We start from the raw sequence: 19267 nt of genomic DNA, 5'->3' as shown, positions 1-19267 counted from the left end.
GGGATAGTTGGTGAAAATACAAGAAAATGGATTGGAAAGGCCATAAGGATTGTAGGCCTAGAAGTGCAAAGGATTGTTGTGGATATGGTAGATTCCAAAAAAACTGAGGATTGTGGTTGGACTGAAGATCCTAGTTGCTATCACCATTGCTTGTGTCAGTGAGTGAAGTTTTTTAAGTTTATTGGCCCATTTGGGCTCAGCAGTTGTGTATACCTAGTGTGGGTAAAGGGACTTATACCAAGTCCTACATCCAAAAATTGGATTGTGAAAGCCTTCTGAAGGCTAGTAGAAGAAGTAGCTGCTAGAATTTGCATCAAAATATAATTGTGATAATATACTACAAAAGAAGATCATCTTCAATATTACAATCTTTCATAACTAAAGACAGCTAATTGAAGTTTGACCTATAACATAACCTTATATATCCAAGCTATGAATGGAGTCGAGTTCTTATTGTATATGAGCAATGTTAGTATGCTAATAGAAACCAAATTTAAATAAAGCTTCTACAAACTAAACAAAATTCATAAACTTCAAGATAGACTAAGATGGGCTCTCAATTGAGAATATGAGCCATTAATGGGCTCTCTCAATGACAAGCTCTCTTGTTGAATGGCTTTGTCTAAATAGATAGGATGTATGCTCAAGCTTATGCTTCAAAAAGGGCTTCAAATGGAGTTGGAATTTGGGTGTGAGTGTATGGTTTTGATGTAAAATAGCTTCTTAAAATGGCATTATGACTTTACTTCATGGATTGTGTTATTTTGCAAAGGGGAAGGATCCAATTTATAGGCAAGAGGCTTGAGGGATTGAGGGCTAAGATGCAAGGATGGGGAAAAGCTCATGGAGGGCTCAGATTGCATGAGAGGAGAGCACATGGATTGTGCTTCCTTACAGCCAATCAAGGAGTGACACATGTCACAGGGTGAGAGGATGGAGAAAAGAGGAAGGATGAGTCAACAAAGGAGGCTCAAGGGATAAAATCTTCATAAAGACCCTCATAATGGCTTGTAAGAGCAATAAAAGGGCTTGGAAGAGTCATTTATGGCCTAGTGGGCTTCATAAAGTTTTATGGTTGGGATATTTTGAAGGAGATGAGAGGAATTTTGACTTGGGCTTGATTATGAAGGTTTTAAGCTTGCTTAGGATTGTGCAAATGATTAGAGGATGGATTAGGATGGTTTAGGATTAGCTTAGGGATAGGCAAGTGGATGTCATTTAATGAGGGTGGGTGAAGGAGGAGATATTTGTTAACTTTGGCTTGGGTTAGTAAGTCTTAACCCATGTTTAGAGAATGTGACAAGGTTAGGAGGGGATTAGGATTAGGTTTAAAGACATCTTTTAGAAGAGTCTAGACTTTGGATGAGGATAAAGACTTTCTAGAATAGTCTAGAATTTCCTAGGATGAGGATGAAGACTTTCTAGAAGAGTCTAGAACTTCTTAGGATGAGGATAAATTAGATTTTTAGGAAATAAATAAAGTTTTATTTATTTCAAGGGTTTGGGTTGAGGAGATATTCATTAAAATTTTTTTAATAAACATGAGGATTAATATTTAATCTTAATTAAATATTTTGAGTTGGGATTAAGGGTAGGAAATGATGGGATTAGCCTTTAATTAAAATTAAAGAAGGATTAGAAGATTTTGGAAGAGGTTAGTGGTCTTAAGGAAATTGGCCAAGTTTTGGGCAAAAAATAAATTTTTTATTTATTTTGGGTTTTTTGGTCAATTTATTAATTAAATAATTAATAAATAAGGAAATAATGTTTAAATAAGATTTAAACATTTTTGGGAGGGATTCCTTAATTAAATATTTTTAATTAAGATAAAGAGATTTAATGGCATAAAAATAAATAATTTAATTAAATAATTAATTAATTAATAAATGATGATGTCATCATAAATTTTTCAGAAAATAAAAATACTTTATTTTCTAAAGGTTTTTAGGTGTCTACACTTATGGTTTGGAAACATAAAATTGTGAAAAAGTTTAAACGTTGAGTGACTACCAAAGGGGGGTCATTACAATCTACATTGTAAACACATAACAAAAGAGAGAAAAAGAGGGATTTATGTACCAGTAGATGGTGCAATGGTCGATTCTTGTAAGCTGCATGTTGTCGACTCAGTAGTCAAAAAGAGATTTGTGGTTGTCCTAGATGGAGGCAACATCTTCATAGGATACAATTGATCTGAAGCTAAAGAATAAAATTGTTAGAGCATGCATAAATATAGAACATGTGGAATAGAATGGACAAGATTGTTAGAGCATTAAAAGAAAGGATTGTTCGAGCATGTATTGTCAATGATTATGATCATTCCTATATATATTCAGTGGAAAACACAAGTGGGGAATGGAACATGTGATCTACTTGAACCACTTGCAGCACCCTCATCATGGGAATGGGGCTCGAAATCATGCAAAAAACTCTGTAAAGACAATGCATCCATATTTTAATTATTTCCATAAAAGAGCATAACATAAAAACCATTATTGAACTCTTGTTATAATTAAAAATTTCATTAATACTTACTTTTAAGGTTTTAGAGGTGTGCAACAATTTAGATTCCCTATCTTTTATTTCCTGAGTAGTAGGTTTTATGCTTGCCAAACCTATAATTTCTCTGCCTATTTTCTTTACCACGTTTTTAATCAAACCGATTAGGTCATTAGTCTCTGCTAAATTAATATAGAAAGGGTCCTCCTTAGAGGGGGGGCTACTGAGGGACTATAGGTTCCTTTCCCTCCCTCTGACCACTGGCCCTGTTTGACAACAATAGTATTAGTATTATCAAAATTACTCCAAAACAATGAAGAAAACAACATTAAAAAAATAACATTTTGCTTCTATCTAGTTTGTACAATTACAATGAGTTTTACTTGCTCATGTGTAGGTGAGCCAGGAACATCACCAGCATCCCCCTCGGGCTGTTACTCCGTATTGTGCCCCTGTGTCAAAGATCAAGTATAAAAATGTTAACCAAAAATTTATTGACTAAATGGTATGTTGGATTCATTGATTAGAAGTTGGTTTAATAGTATGTACAACCCCCATGATAGTAGCTTCGTTTGTATCTATGCAGTTCAAATTGTAATCAATAAGAAGTTCTTCCCCTAAACGTATTGATTTTATCACACAGATGAATACATGATTTCCCTTGTGTGCCTCAAATATGCAATTGCGTTGCTTTATAGTTGACCCAAGTTGTGTACTATTTATAAAACTTGCAATATTCCCTGTTGCTTTTGGCCTTCCATCAATGTATATAGCCACACTTTCACTTTGATTATTGTCTTGCTGTTGTATATAATTTTTTGAGAGGGCATACCTATGCATACTTTTTTTATATTGAACAATATGCATCCAACTTTTGTAATCATAACATGGTCCAACATACTCCATCAATTCAAAAACTTTTTTGTAAGACACCTTTATACCGTCCATAGAAAATAGGCCCAAACCATGTAATGATGATGGTGCTATGCGAAATATCCTCTCATTAACACAAAAATCACTGTTTATTGGAGGAAGTTCCTTGGGTATCCAATGTTTCTGTAGATGTTGGTACCTCAAGGGCACCTCGATGTCACCTTCCATCTCATCATGATAAGAACATGACCCCCCTTGAGCAAGGAAAAATTTCATGCATTTATTGAATTTCTTTCTAGTCTTTTGACCTCTAGTTAATCTCCCTATTCTAGATAAACTACATGTCTCACTTTCCTCTGCTATTCCTATATTTCCTTCACTCGAGGAAGACACTTCTGACAAATACCTATTCATTGGTACTTGCAAATGGGAGAGAGATCTTAGAAGACATCAATATTAATATTGATAAGTTTATTAAATAGACTATCTATAAGTAGTATTGACTTATACCTATCAATCCATGAGACTGTGCAGGATGCTCCTGAAAGGGGTTTAGTTTCTTGCAAATGCAATTCAATTATCATGAGCATAATCACATCCATCATAAGCATCACATAAAAATTAAAAACATTAAAAGATACACAATATAACACTTAAATTAGGCTCACATTATAAACCTACTAGGGAAGTAGTCCTAGTGAAGAGCTAAGCACTTAGATTATGTTTTTCCTATGAATTTTATTCTAGGTACAACTCCCTTTTATAGATATTTAATGAATTCCATTTTCTAAACTAAACACTTACAAATGCTTTTGACATAAAAGAAAATAAGGCTCAATACATTCACGCATCAATATGTTTTATAAATAGTTTTATTTAGTTAATTTAGATTAATAGTTAATTTAGATTAGCAGTATTCTATTTGTAGTTGAAACTTGTAGCTTTTAAATAGATAATGAATATACTATGTAACCATATAAGACAAATATATTTCTATCAAGAAATGAATATTAAATAGATTAAGGATTGATGGAATACCTCTAAATTTGATCATCATCATCCTTGTCATCATCATCATCATCATCATCATCTTTGCCATCATCATCATTGTCATCATTGTCATTTTCATTGTCATCATCAACATCATCATCATCAACATCAACATAATCTTCATCATCATCATTAGTAGCAGCATCTATATCATCTTCTACTTCTTTGATATCTTCTTCTTCCATCATATTATACTTTATTGGCCTTCGTCTTGGTTCATGTCTAACAACAAATGACCAACTCAATTTATGTGGAACCTCTGAGTTAAATACTTGCTCACATTGGCTTGGATCATTTGGATTAAGTCGTAGCCTGTACCATTTGACAATGAAGAGTACTAATTTGAAGGAACTAAAGTCACACTCAAGTATATCATCCAAAATGTCATAGTATCAATTTTAAGACTCTCGAGGATGTAAGTTGTTTCTAGATGAAATACTAGTCACTTGAAAGACTGCAGTTATTCCTAAATCACAAGTTTTCGTCATGTCATCCAATACTTTGACGCAAATTTTTTGACCATTACAGAACATAGCCTTGTGGTGTTTAACTTGTAATAATATGTGAAACATGTCAAAATTATTATATCATGAGTTGATAAACATATGGGTGATTAATAAATTTGTACGTACCTATAAATCTCTTAAACCACGTGCTAAATCTATTTCCCTTTGTGTAACATTGGAATCCCCATTACGATGAGCTTCTTTAACCAATGAAGATACACCTTCCCATGTTAATGTCCAACCAAAATGTTGACATCATTCAATCCATTCCATCATCCAATCAAGATTGTTTGCAATATACAAATGTAGTGCATCCCACTATCGAGCACCTGTACAAAAAAAAATAAACAACTTACAACCGATTTATTTTGAAGACTAAGAAATAATTTATTACAATAAAATCTTATAATTTATTACCTCTCACTTTCCTCAATGTACCTTTCCCCATCAAGTACTCCCCTTCTAATTTTTTAAAAAGCTTGAGATCCCAAATGCGATCTACATGGATATTTGATGCAAACTTAGGAAGATATTCAGTAATGTACACCATAGTCTGGTATACCATGTATCCCTCTACCATAGAACCCTCAGGATGTGCTCTTTGTTGAACCAAAGCCTTCAAAGATTTCAAGTGCCTCTCAACCATCCATAGTGACCTAGTGTGTACAGGTCCACACAATTCAATCTCCTCAACTAGGTGTATGAGGTAGCATTCCTATGCATTGAAAAAAGTTGGAGGTAGACACTTTTGCATTTCACATAGTAAATGAGGAATTCTTCTCTTCCAATAGTTTATATCTTCTTTATGGATTTATTTAGGTGACAACCACCTACATTAAGAGATTCAAGTCACAAAAAATATATAGATGCGAGACTTTACAAAATAATATGCAATAGATTACATAGCAAGAAAAACAAATCACGAATATAATAAATATATAGAACAAATTGAATAGATATTACTGCTTACCTCATGTATTTTCCAAGATCGTATATCACTTGTTTGATGTTATTGTTGAAGGGCTCTAGGAGAGATAGAGGAAGCACATACTACAGTAATTATAAACCAATCATTTCATTGTTTTCTAACATAACATAATGAATAGTACATGTAGTTTATGAATATATTGTAAATACAGAAGAACATAACTTACCTTGATGAAAGTATTCCAATCATGCATTTTGAGCCTTGGCCCAAATTCACTTTTTTTTTATATGAGATTGTTTATGTTCGCAGCAAATTTTGTGGGAAATCAAATTTTTTATATGACTTCTTTTATGGCATCACTTTGCTGCTCCGTTAATAACCAAAGAAGGGCACTTATATTAATCTAATCTCTATTGCTATTTGAGTGAATGAAATTATTCAATGCATGATTGGATTCATGAATGTCATTATAAATTTTGACAATTTTTTCTTTGTCATGCCTTCCATCCAATATTTTCCACAATGTCTCTGTTATATTTTTTCCAATATGCATAGTATCAAACAAATGCACAATTTGTAAGTGCTCGTAGTAGGGAAACCTACTAAATTATCTGAGATAGCTTTTTAGTCCCTTTGGAAGGTTGTTAGTACTGCCTTGATGACCTTCAAGGTCATCAATTACACAATTAGTAAACAAAAATCACAATAGAAATATATAAATTACAAACATAAACCATTAGGTGGAACAACATTACCTCGACGATTAATTCTATTATATTCCAACTTCCATGGGCGAGGTGTCATTCTTCATGGCTTTGATGTAGTCTCTTCTTTTCCATTGAAATGATGTTTTTTCGTACTCCAATACTTATGATTCCTATGGAGGAAGTGTCTACACTCATCAAACACCTGCTTTCCTAAACTTTTTGAATGATGAGATTTCATCTTTGGACCACAAACTAGACATGCAAATTTTCCTTTTGTTTGAAGACCTACAAGATAATGATATAATTGGATTATTAAATATGTTGATTTTTATAATTAGAATTATCATGCACAACTTGAATTCACTATAACATACCACAAAAATGTGTTAGCCCTGGGGCATCATGTATTGTCCATGCAAGTATTGCATAGAATTGAAATTATCTTTGTCCTATTGGTGTAGACATGTCATACATAGTGACACCATTCCATAACTCCACCAACTTGTCGATAAGAGGCTCAATATATATATTCATATATTTAACTTGATATTTACCTACTTGAATAAATAGTAACATTACATAATTATTGTGACCGTTTTACTGCAAGATTTGTAAGTACATGTAAATTAATAACTATCAAATGATAAGATACCTGAAACAATCATTGCCAACATAATGTGCTCCCTCTTTATTGACATCCACAGAGGAATGTTATTGTTGATAACAAAAATAGGCCACATCAAGTAAACAGATCTCATCTCTCCAAATGGATTGACAATGTTCGCTGCCAATAAAAGCTTGAGATTACGAAGTTCTTCTTTGAAGTGTTGCCACTTTTTCTCTATGTGCATAAATGGTAAACCATCCATAGGGATTCAAATAATATCATCTTGACTTCTATTGCGTGCATGATAATCCATAAATTGATCCAAGCTACTACACCTGAATAATTGTCACATCCATGGAATAATGGGGATGTAACGAAGAACCTTTTGAGGCACCTTTTTTGTTAGTTGATCTGTTCGATATCTACTCGTATGACATACAGGGAATTGTGTTGCAAATTCATGTTCTTTATAATATATAATATGATCATTGGGACAGACATGTATTGCTTTCTACTCTATTCCAATATCTTTCATCATAGTAGATAATTCTTGATATGAGTGAGGTAGAATATTTGATGGTGGTAATAGAAACTCGCCTATCAATCTATAGAAAAAAATATAAGTTGTTAATATAAACAATATTAGTGGTACATTATTCACCCTTTGTTAACTATAAAGACATATATGACATACCTTAACATACGTGACATTTTTATGTTGGATAAACCATTCATAACCTTCAGGTTCAACAACAAGATTATAGCAGAGAGAAGAGTTGTTTGGGAGTCTTTGTATAGGGGCTCATATGCCTTCTCAAGTAGAGGTACATCGAGGCTATCATCATCAATATGATCAAATACACTTGGACTAAATGTGTCATGGATCAATATATTTATACCATCATCTTCAATTGTGTTTTCTGGCACATGATCATCATCTTCCATGGGATCATTATCTTCACCTTGGATATTTGCACCTCCATGTTCCTCCACTTCAAAAACCATATTCTTCAGATTGATGTGGTTCATATCATGTACTTCCCTGGGGAGATCAACCTGTATAAAATTGATTAACATAAATAAACCATGATCATCAACTGATCATCAAGTGATTTCATATGTATATAAATTGTTAAAATTATATAATGAACAACTTACCAGTGGATGATAGTCATGCCCCCCTTCAATGTGACCATTCTCCCTACAATGTCTCTTAACTATTTTGATTAGCAGTCTTCTATGATTTAAGCCCTTTAAAATTTTGCAAGGACAATAACATTTTCCATCACCTTTTCTTTTCAAGTTAGACCACAATCTATCGATTGCCTCCTTATTTTGTTCTTCACTTATATTATCTGACATGATTGTTCTTCGTAGGAAGCAAAAATTGAGCTATGAAAACTTTGGTCTACAACTTTCACAAACTAAGAAAAATTGTTGAAAGTACAAAAATCTTCTTAGACCTAGCTAAATACTTTAATATTTTAAAAATACTTTCTTTTACTTTATTCCTAAGACATTTAACCCAATCACCTTTTATAACATTCAGTGAATTGCTTTAGGCAAATTTGTGGATAAGATTATTTGTAAAACTTTGACCAACTGCTTGAAGGTTGTAACGCCCCGCTCGGGAACCCAAGAGAAATAAACCTAACATGTTACAATGTTTACTGAACTATTTTTTTTTTTTTGAAGTTTAAACAACATCAAGATAACATTAATGCGGAAGCAATATGAACATACACAACAAATACACATTTGCAATTACAGATATAGTTTCAATTCCTCAAAGGTTCCTTTACGTTGAGTCACATTTAATAATTTTAAATTAATTAGTTTAAGTTTCAAGTACAATGTCACATGATCATAAAGAAATAACAGATACATAAATCGCATAAGCAAATGCATAAGTATAAACAATACAATGAAAGTACATCCAATCAATAACATCCACTACACATGTCGCAGGGTATGTGAAAATAGATACTGTACAACAGAATACATGATAACATATATACATCATCTGAAAAGAAGTCTCTGAGATAAGAAATAAGAATGATAAAGGTACATCTTCTGCAATGAACATCCAACAGCTAGCAATGTGAAGGGGAACCCAAATGGTAAGAAGGCACTACCTCCCGACTACGTGGTTACCTAGTCAGGCTTCCACTCCCACCGTGCAGGGAAGATAATGAATGATCCACATACGGCTATCAAACATAAAAACATTCCTAGGCAAGGTACCCCTAATAGCCAAAACTACCTCAAAGGTAACACATGCTACTCAAGAAGATAAAATAATCCAAAAGTAAGAACACTCAATCCAATACCGACACCACATAACCAAACATCATACACAAACCAAGTATAAACCAAATACCAAGATCATAAGGTAAAGTCAACGAAAGATAATCACCTCAAGTCAAAAACCACATATCAAGAGTACATCATCCATGAATCACCAATCATCCTCAATGAAATTAATAACCACAATAAACACATCCAACAATAAATACACCACCAGAGATACACAAATCTATAGAGGAGACTCAGGCTACATACTAGATTATCACTTATTACACAACTTGCATTAGGTTACCCTGGTACTAACCACTTTGGGTCCCGGACCCCTATGCAAGCCACTCCCAAGTCACGTACCTAGACAACCTCTCCTAAGCACATAAAAACACAGTTGTGTCCCATACCACAACACCCATAAAGATCAAACTCGGTTCCTTAATAGGCAACCCGAAAGCAAATTGGTTCTCCAAACCCAAGTACACATAAATGTTCCATAGAGTAAACCTCATAAATATAATCTCAATTTTGAATCACAAAGCACATCATGACTTCCAACGACAAAATAGTATCAAAAAAATTCCATAAAACCTCTGGTGTACTAGTTTTATAGTTTGAGTTACAAGTAAAGTTTCAGTTTTGTTTTCAATGTGCATTTTCAAGTACACAAGATTCTCAGTATCGCCCTTATAACTTAACCCAATCATTTATTCGAATAAAGTATAGAATTACCCCTAATTGATTTAAATCAATTTTCAGTAATAATTTAGCATAACTATTTACTAAAATTATTACAGCAATACCTATTGATCTTTGAGTAAAACAATTGCGATTTTATTAAAAATTAATGTCATTAATTAATAATAAAAAACAATTCACATCTTCTTAAATAATTACCATTATTTAAAAATCTCAGATAAAATAGCAATTATATTAAATTATTAAATGTTAATAAGATTTATCAATAAAATTATTAACAAATAATAATTAAAATTTAACATAATCTAAACTTAAGAATTTAAATTTATTAAATTATAATTAAATTACCAAAAAAACAAAAAAAACAAAAAAAAAAAAAAGACGTTTAAAGCCCGTCGGCTTTTGGCCGTAGCCTCTGCTGGGCCGGCGGCAGCTCTGCCGTAGTAGGCTACTGCCGCAGTAGTCGTCCTTGCTGCGGCAACAATTATGCTGCCCAACAAAAGGGTAAGGGGGGTAGGGGCTGGGGTAAAACCAGCCCCTCCCCAATTTAATATATATATATATATTTTTATATGCAAAAATAAATAATAATAAAGAAAACCATTTTCTCAAAAATTATATATATATATATATATATATATATATATATATATATATATATAATTTTATTTTTTAACATATCTTGCAATTATGCTCTGATAGAAGAGTTTTCTATTAATCATATATATAAATATATAATGTACAAAGTCCTATTTCAATTTTCAAATTCTTCCCAAACCATCCGATAAAAAAAGGTTTGTCTAACATTCGAATTTCTCAATTAAATTTACTTTTAAACTTCAAACCCCTTTTCAATTATCTAATAGATTCTCGTATTGTTTGATTTCTTATTCAATCTTATGCAATCCTCTAAAATAAATTCAATGAAGTGTCCATCTAAGCCATGTACAGATTTTTCTCAAACAAGAACAATATTGCATACCCGAAAAACAACACATGCAAAAGACACGGAGCAGACAGAAACTTGAAGAGTGAAAAACTACTATACAATTAAACCACGAGATCCTACCTAGATCTGATGCTAAACAGTGGCAACTAGATAAAGATTCCTACTGCAAGTGAAACCCTTCAAGCTACGAAAAACTTCCCTTCTTTTCCAAACCCTCTGATTTCCTTTTCAAACCTGTGTGTGTCCTGAAATCTGTGTGTTTGAAAAACTCTCTGAGACCTGTGTGTGAAAACTTGTCTCCAAAAATCTCCCTTGAAAAATGAACCCTCCAATTTTGATAAGGAGTTCTCCTCCTACAATCGGGGCACTAATTGTGTGTTTACCCGAGAGGTCTCTTGATCCCCCTCGTTAACTCTAAAATCAACCTTTATTTATCTTATCTTTCATATTTTCATGCACATTAAATGGATTATTAAATCTCTTTATTTAATTTCCACTCAACTTCTATTTTAATCAATTTATAACTTATAAATCTCATGCGCACTTAATGCTATTAAATATCTTTATTAATTTCACATGTTTAATCTTTTCAATTAATTTCTTTTATTTTCAACTCATGCATAAATCATGTGAACTATAATCTTTATGATAATTAAATATCTTTTCACTTTTAATTTCATTTTTAGAAACTTAATTGATAAAATATTTATTAACTTAAATAACAATAATATTTAGCATTTATTTAAAAATGCACTCTAAATATATTATTATTAAATTAAATAAATATAATCACGTTCTAAATTTAAACTTTAACTTTTATCTCCAATATTTAATTCTCTCTTATTTAATTAATTCATTCATGCACAATTAATTTCCTTTTTAAATTAAAATATTCTTTTATTATTCCTTCATGCACTTTAAGTGAATTATTAAATTACTTTATTTAACTTTCCACTTTACTTAACTTTAAATTAATTTAATAACCTTTTAAAATCTCATGCACACTTTCTTAGAATATCTTTATTAAGTTCACATGTTTTTTTTATCTTTTAAATTAATCTCTTATATTTAAAACTCATTCATGCAAACTTAAATCTTTTCCATAAATTAATATCTTTTTCCTTTTTAATATATTTTTGAACGTTTAAATTGATAAATATTTATTAACTTAAATAAAAATAATATTTAGCATTTATTTAAAAATGAACTCTAAATATATTATTATTAAATTAAATAAATATTATCATGTTCTAAATTTAATCTTATAGCTTTTATCTTCCAATTCAATTCTTTATATTTAATTAATTTCTTAATTAATTAAATATAATTAAATATTCAAAAAGTCATAATAATTCTCCATTAAATTAAATTATTAATTTAATCTATTAATTAGACTTAATTAATAGAAAATTTATCAAAGACTCACAAAACAACATACGCACAAAATACTCACAGGTTTAAAAAAAAGGGTAGACAGTCTATTACGAGTCCTCCTTGCAGGACAAGTATTATAGGCTTATGGCTAGGATTGGACCTGATCATTATCTTCCCATTCTCACCATTTGAGTATTTGTAATAGGGCACGCTCATCTTGACAATTTAGGGAAGTTGATGCCTGGTACCTGCATCCTGCGTAAAAGACGAGCATGTACATGTATATAATATATCTAAACTAAACATACAATGGTAGGGAGTGGTTTATCGTGTAGATCCCGACTAGCAGGTGACTACAACTCCCTCCCCTAACCACATCAAACACGTCAGACAGAAAGATAAAATAAACACGCACACCATACACATGCAAGTATGGGGTAAGTATCGTAAAAATCACAAGTCTAACATCAAATGCGTACATATAATAATGCATCTCTATCAATACAACATAATCATCATTAAAGACATCATGTTAACCTTTTTATGAAAGAAACCACATTTACTAACTAGGAATCATCAAAACATCATTAACGTCATGAATGAAATCAACTAAGCAATAATAACTGATACATTTGTAATCAAAGACATGATAAAATATCATAATATTGTAAATCCAATATCTCTAAACTAATCAATGCACAAAATCAACCTAAAGCAAATTGACAATGATAACAGAAATGCAAACTAGGGGCAGGCACTACAAAGGTCTTATTTCAAGAGACCTTACAACATTAAGCCACTACAAGCAATTTCAAAACATATAAGCTAAAAGTTTAGTTAAAATATACATTAGATTAAAAAATATATAATTTTCATACCCGAGCATGCGGTTATAACTTGTGCAATGGCCTTCTTGCTTAGCTATAGAAGCTCTCCATCAATCAAATTATACAAGCTACAAGGAAAGACATATTACATGACATGGAAAAATGAACAAAATTTACAAGCTTTAGCAAGACATATTAAACGACATCATAGTGCTAGAGAGATCATAATTATATGGGTCAAACATAGTCATGAAAAAGCACATAAATTAGTTATTATATGCAATTAAAAGATATATAGTTAGATAGGGACATCCATAGGGCATATTGAAGAAATTAAATGGTCATCCATAGGGCATATTGAAGAAATGAAACAGTTAGATAGGGACAGCTGGAATTTGTCTTGCCCTCTGAAGAAATGATAGAAAATTTAAATCAAACATCCACAAACTTGGATCAAAATTCTCAGCATGCATTTGTAGTTAATATTTCTGATGCACCAATGCCAAAAAAAAGTTCTCAGCAGGCTCGAGGAGTTAACATCACCGATGCTCAACTGGATAATGATTCACAATAGACATTAACAACTAGTGCTTGAGATGTAATTGTTGAAGATAAAAACAAGGGTGATGTAGGAAGCACATCTAGTGAAGTGGTACAATGGTGCAGTGGCACCCAAGGGACACATGAACCTACAAGGTACACAAGGAGTCATGAAGGTACCAAGGGAAATCAATGCCTACTGAAGACATGTCAAGTCATTTGATGATGGATTATGGCTATTGAAGCCATCAAAATGTAAGGAATTTCACAAAGTTGTCAAATTGTAATGTATTGCCAAGAATAATGTGATGTAAGGGGTCATTATGAAGTCATTTGAAGTCCTAGAGTGTCCTAGGAATAGATATAGGTTGATGGCAATGAATAATATTGTTTACATAATGTAATAAGGCTCTAATTGGTGTTAAATGCACTAAAAGTGCAAGATATTGTAAATTGCCATTTTGGAAGTATTTAGGAACATCTAATAATTTTCTTGGAACCCTTTGCAATGATTTCTTAACAACTTTTTCTTTCTTTAAGGCGACTGTCCTGAAACAGTGCACTGTTTTGTTTTGAAAAAAACATGTAATTGGGTGGATCCATCCACTTTCTGTGGTTACTATGACTATGGGATTGATCCAACCCCTATACAATATTTAATTGGTTCTAATAATGTAGGATTTTGAAGAATAAGCAAGGTGGCTGACTAAATTTGCAAGTTGACAATTTGAAGGGTGCATGAAACATGGGCCATGGGTATAGTAGTGAGTGTTTGGGCTAAATAAGGATATGCTTTTCCTTTTGAACATGTCAAGATATGTTAAGTATAAGATGTAGGATCAAATTTTGCATCCCAAAAGTTAGTTTAGGGTTATTTGTGAGAAAGCCCTAGTTAAAAGCTTGAATTGGAGAAGAATGGTGTAGGCACCATAACAATACATCCATAACTTCATTACCAGAAAGCATTTGGTTTAGTTTTAGGCGAAATATGCTTCAAGAGTTCAATGTCTATCAGTTTGGGTCTACTTTCATTCAAACACAACATTTTGGCATACAAACTACAGTGTACTTAGTAAGAATTAAGAACAATCCATAGCGAGAGGAAATTATGGAATTGTTAGTATGTTGTATTGCTATGGACGAAGAGGATAATAGGTGATATTCTCTATCAATTTAACCCTAAACTAGTCTCTAAGGTGGAGTTATTTAGAACCTATGGGTGTTTCTCTATGGCTTCCCTCACATAAAATGAAAACCTTGATACCCTAAGATATGCATTACTTATAGGTACATTCAAAAAATGAAACAAGGAGAGAGAGAGAACATAAAAAAAGAAAAGTTTCATTTTTACTGCTATCTATTGTTTTCTTTCTACAATAAAAGGAGGAGGATTTAAGGAAACCTATGATTAGCGGCCTCCACTCTGAGGAATTCCTCCCTTGCCACTACAGATAAAGATCCCCCACCCTCTATCTCAATGTCTAATACAATTATAGATGCCCGTGCTTTGTCTTTCCGTGCTTTCACAATTTGTGCGTAATGTTGGGTTTTTTTTCAAGAAGGAATAGGTAGCATGGCATAAAACTTTTCTCACATAATCTGTGCACCAATAAGCTATGTGTCATGAAATTCTTCATACATTTATGTACTTGAATAATCTACGTGGCTTTAAACTCTTCTCACATTGATGCCCTATGTGGCACAAAAAATTGCTAGCTTCTAAGCCAAAGATCTTTCTTAAAAAACAAAGATTCCATCTGATTCGTAGAAGCCCTTAAAACTACCAATGTTTGGAGATGTGGGGCATGGATTTCATTGATTATAGAATAATAATAATTATTGGAGAGAAAAGGATTCTAAGAGTAATGAGTTTGTTTTTTTTGCACTTTTCCATCATCCTCCTCTTGAACAACAAAACAAAAATAAAAACTACAATGGCAATATTATGAGTCCTCTAAATGTTACCTTGGCCCTTTTGCTGCAGAGATCCCTGTGTCGATTCTGAACATACAAATTTCAAATGAGCAACATTTTTTGTTTTTTGTTTTTTTTCTTATATCTTGTTAGCATCGCAATTGCAATGTTGTCGGGTTATAATTGAAAAAAAAAGAAGGTGAAAACACATAACATTTGCCCACCATCACAAATTTCTATCGCAATTTCACTCCAAATGTATTAGTGTATAAATTGGAGTAGACTCTGAATCTCAATGGAATAGGCATTGATCAAATTAATTTAGTCTATAGATAGGTATACAATGAAGAAGCATCAAATCTAAAATCAAAATCAACTTTATTTTACTTTTCTTGAAGATTTTCAAAGGTGGTTAGCACTTGTTTGCATGGAATGTTTAGCATTATAAGTTAGCCACTATTGCTGGGAATACTTGCAAATCTATAGAAGAATTATGACCAAATCTACTATATGGGATGTGTTTTATCCAAAATGTCAAAATCATGCATGTGTTTAAGGATATGAGATGAGAATCAGAATGAAACTAAAATAATTCTCATACAGTAGCATCCAGCCTTGAATCATTCCTTGGGTATACCCACCCTAGTTTTGTAGAGCCTAAAGAGTAGAAAACCATTCTTGGTTTTGTTGAAGTTGGGTCCAAATGGTTTTCACATGTAATTTTTAATAGGAATTAGCTAATCCTTAGGTTGTTGAGTAATATTAAATTGGTATTGAGCATTTTGTTGTTCAGTAGTTTTAAAACCCTGACAAAATGACGACTCTACTAGGGAGTTGTCCAACACATCTATGAAAAGTACTACAATTTATTTGGTCCTGTTGTGTACATGTGTGTCAAATTTTCTAGTACTGGTTGTAGTAGTAATTGGAATGTTATAGTGACATTCCTTGAGAATTTGAAAAAGAGAGAAAAGAACACCAATGCCACAGAGATGCATTGATGTATCTAGCCTTCCAGAGTGTCTTATTTATTAAGCAAGAGATGTAGTCTTATGATCTTAGTCATTGTTTCATCTATGTTAGGTATTTCCATTTTAGCTTGTACCATTTCTTTGAAGCCAAGAGAAGAAAAGTGTGGCAACTCAGTCAAGGTTTTGAAGCTAGTGCTTATTTGATAAATAGTAAAATGGCTAACAAAAGAAAAAATGCAAGAGCTTACACAAGAGCCAATCTTGATGTACCAATGTATATTGATTTTCCTAAAGGTGGTAGGAAAAACTTGAATAAGAAAAAGGTAGACCCAAATCTCACCTAGAAACCTAGAGGTAGTGTGTTAGTTAGTTCTTAGTATCAACTTGTGGTAGGGAGAGAGTCTTCTTCACTTAGTTATGAATTAGAAACCACACGACTTTTAGGAGGGACATTTAGTACCACAGTACTAGATGAAAGAACATATCAAGATAAGGATATGTCACTAGTAGGAAATTTATCCCCTAGGCCAGATCTGATAACTAAGATGAATCATAGGCTAGGACTTAGAAGTTCATTTGGAAATCCTTTTAATCTCAGGGCAATTTTATACATAGAACCTAATCTCATGGACCTAGATCATCCCATTGATTCAAAAACCACTTCTATGGACCCTAAAGAAGTGCAGTCAGAAATAGGAGTTTTGAAGAAATGGATTGCTGAGGAAGAAGCCAAGTGTATTCACCTAGAAAAGGAAAAAGAGCAAGCCACCCTAGATGCTATAGTGGAAAGAGATAATTTTCTTAGAAGGATGGGGACCTTAAAGGGAAAAAAATAAGAAGTTAGAAGAAAGAACAACAACCCTTCATGCTAGTGTCTTTGGAGATCTAAATAGCTTGAGAACTAAAGTTTAGGAACAAGAAAAACTCTTGAGCCAAAAGTAAGAACTTGTCATTACTCAAGTCACAGCTTATAAGCCTATCCAAGTAGATCCTGCAGAACCTACTATGAAAGCTACAAATAAAGGAAAGGGAAAAGCCATAGAAATCCATTTTATCATATCACATTTTTATTACATTGTTATTACATTCCATTTTATCATATTTCATTCCATTATATTTCACTACATAACATTTTATTTCATTTCATGTCATCACATCAAAGTGCATCAAATTTATTTTATTACATTTCCTTACATCACATTTCATTTCATTTCATTTCATGTCATTACATCACATTGCATGAAATTTCATTTCATTACATTTCATATTGTTACATCATATTGCATTACATCACATTTCCTTTCACCACATTTTATTTTATTTCATTACACTTCATTTAAACCTATTTCATTACATTCATACTATCAGATATCAGTATTAGATACCCATATGTATGTGTTTGATTCATGGAATTGCCCAATAGATAAGGCAGTGATCAGTTATAAGATCACTTGTTCATGCTGCTGCATATTAGGAGTTTTGTTGAATTTAACATTATTAATCAAATGCTTTTCCCATTTCATGTTGAAGAGCTAAAAATGCCTACCCTCACTCAGCTTATGAATTTCATAGACTTGCATTTAGCTACTATAGATCTATGTTATTGCATGAGTTATTAGTGTAGACACCTAAATTCGATTACACCGCTTTGGTAATCCTATTTACCTATCTCTAAAAGGCATCATTAATTAAATTCCTATTTATTTAATCCTTTGTCATCACCTAGCTAATTAATTTAATTAATCATCTATAGTCCTAATTGATAAATCAAATAACCAATTATTTATCAATTAATCCTATTCTCCTATCTAATTCCAAATTCAAAATTTATTAAAATCACTTTAATAAATAAAATCCTCAAATCTAATAACCCCTAAAGCCTATCTTAAATCCTCCATTTAGCCTAATCCACCCCATCCACCCATACTAAATAAGCTTAGCCACTAACTCACCCACCCTCATAAATTCCATCCACTTGCACATCTCTAACATCCCTAATCTAATCCTAACCCAAGCCTAACCCATCCCCTAATCATTTGCACATTCCTAAGCAAGCTTAAAACTTTCCTAAACCAAGCCAAAGTCTCTCCTCAAAATATCCCAACCGCCAAGCGATGAATGCTCTTACAAAGCCATAAATGGCTCTTACATCCTCACTCATGACTCTTACATACCCAACCACCCTCATCAAGCTTTTGACCAACCCTTATCCTATCCTCTCACACCCATCCTCCTTGTGACAAGTGTCCACTCTTTATTGATGCTAAATAAGCATAATCCATATGCTCCGCTTTAAGTGCATCCTAGCCCTCCCTCACCATCTGGCCATCCTTGCATCTTACCCCTCCATCCCTCAAGCCCTTAGCCTATAAATTGGATCCTCTCCAAAGCCATTTTATCACAATCTTTAAGCTAAAGTTACCATGTCAGTTTGAGAAGCCAAATCCATACTTTTCCATATACCCACACCAAAAATTCTAAATCCACCTCCATTGAAGCATTTTGAAGCTTGAGCATACATCCCA

The sequence above is a fragment of the Cupressus sempervirens genome, chromosome 5, assembly GCF_028749045.1.
Source record: "Cupressus sempervirens isolate cs-2001-9-10 chromosome 5, ASM2874904v1, whole genome shotgun sequence".
In the NCBI taxonomy this organism is placed as follows: domain Eukaryota; kingdom Viridiplantae; phylum Streptophyta; class Pinopsida; order Cupressales; family Cupressaceae; genus Cupressus; species Cupressus sempervirens.
The sequence above is the reverse complement of the archived record's forward strand: the minus strand, read 5'-3'. Positions refer to the sequence as shown.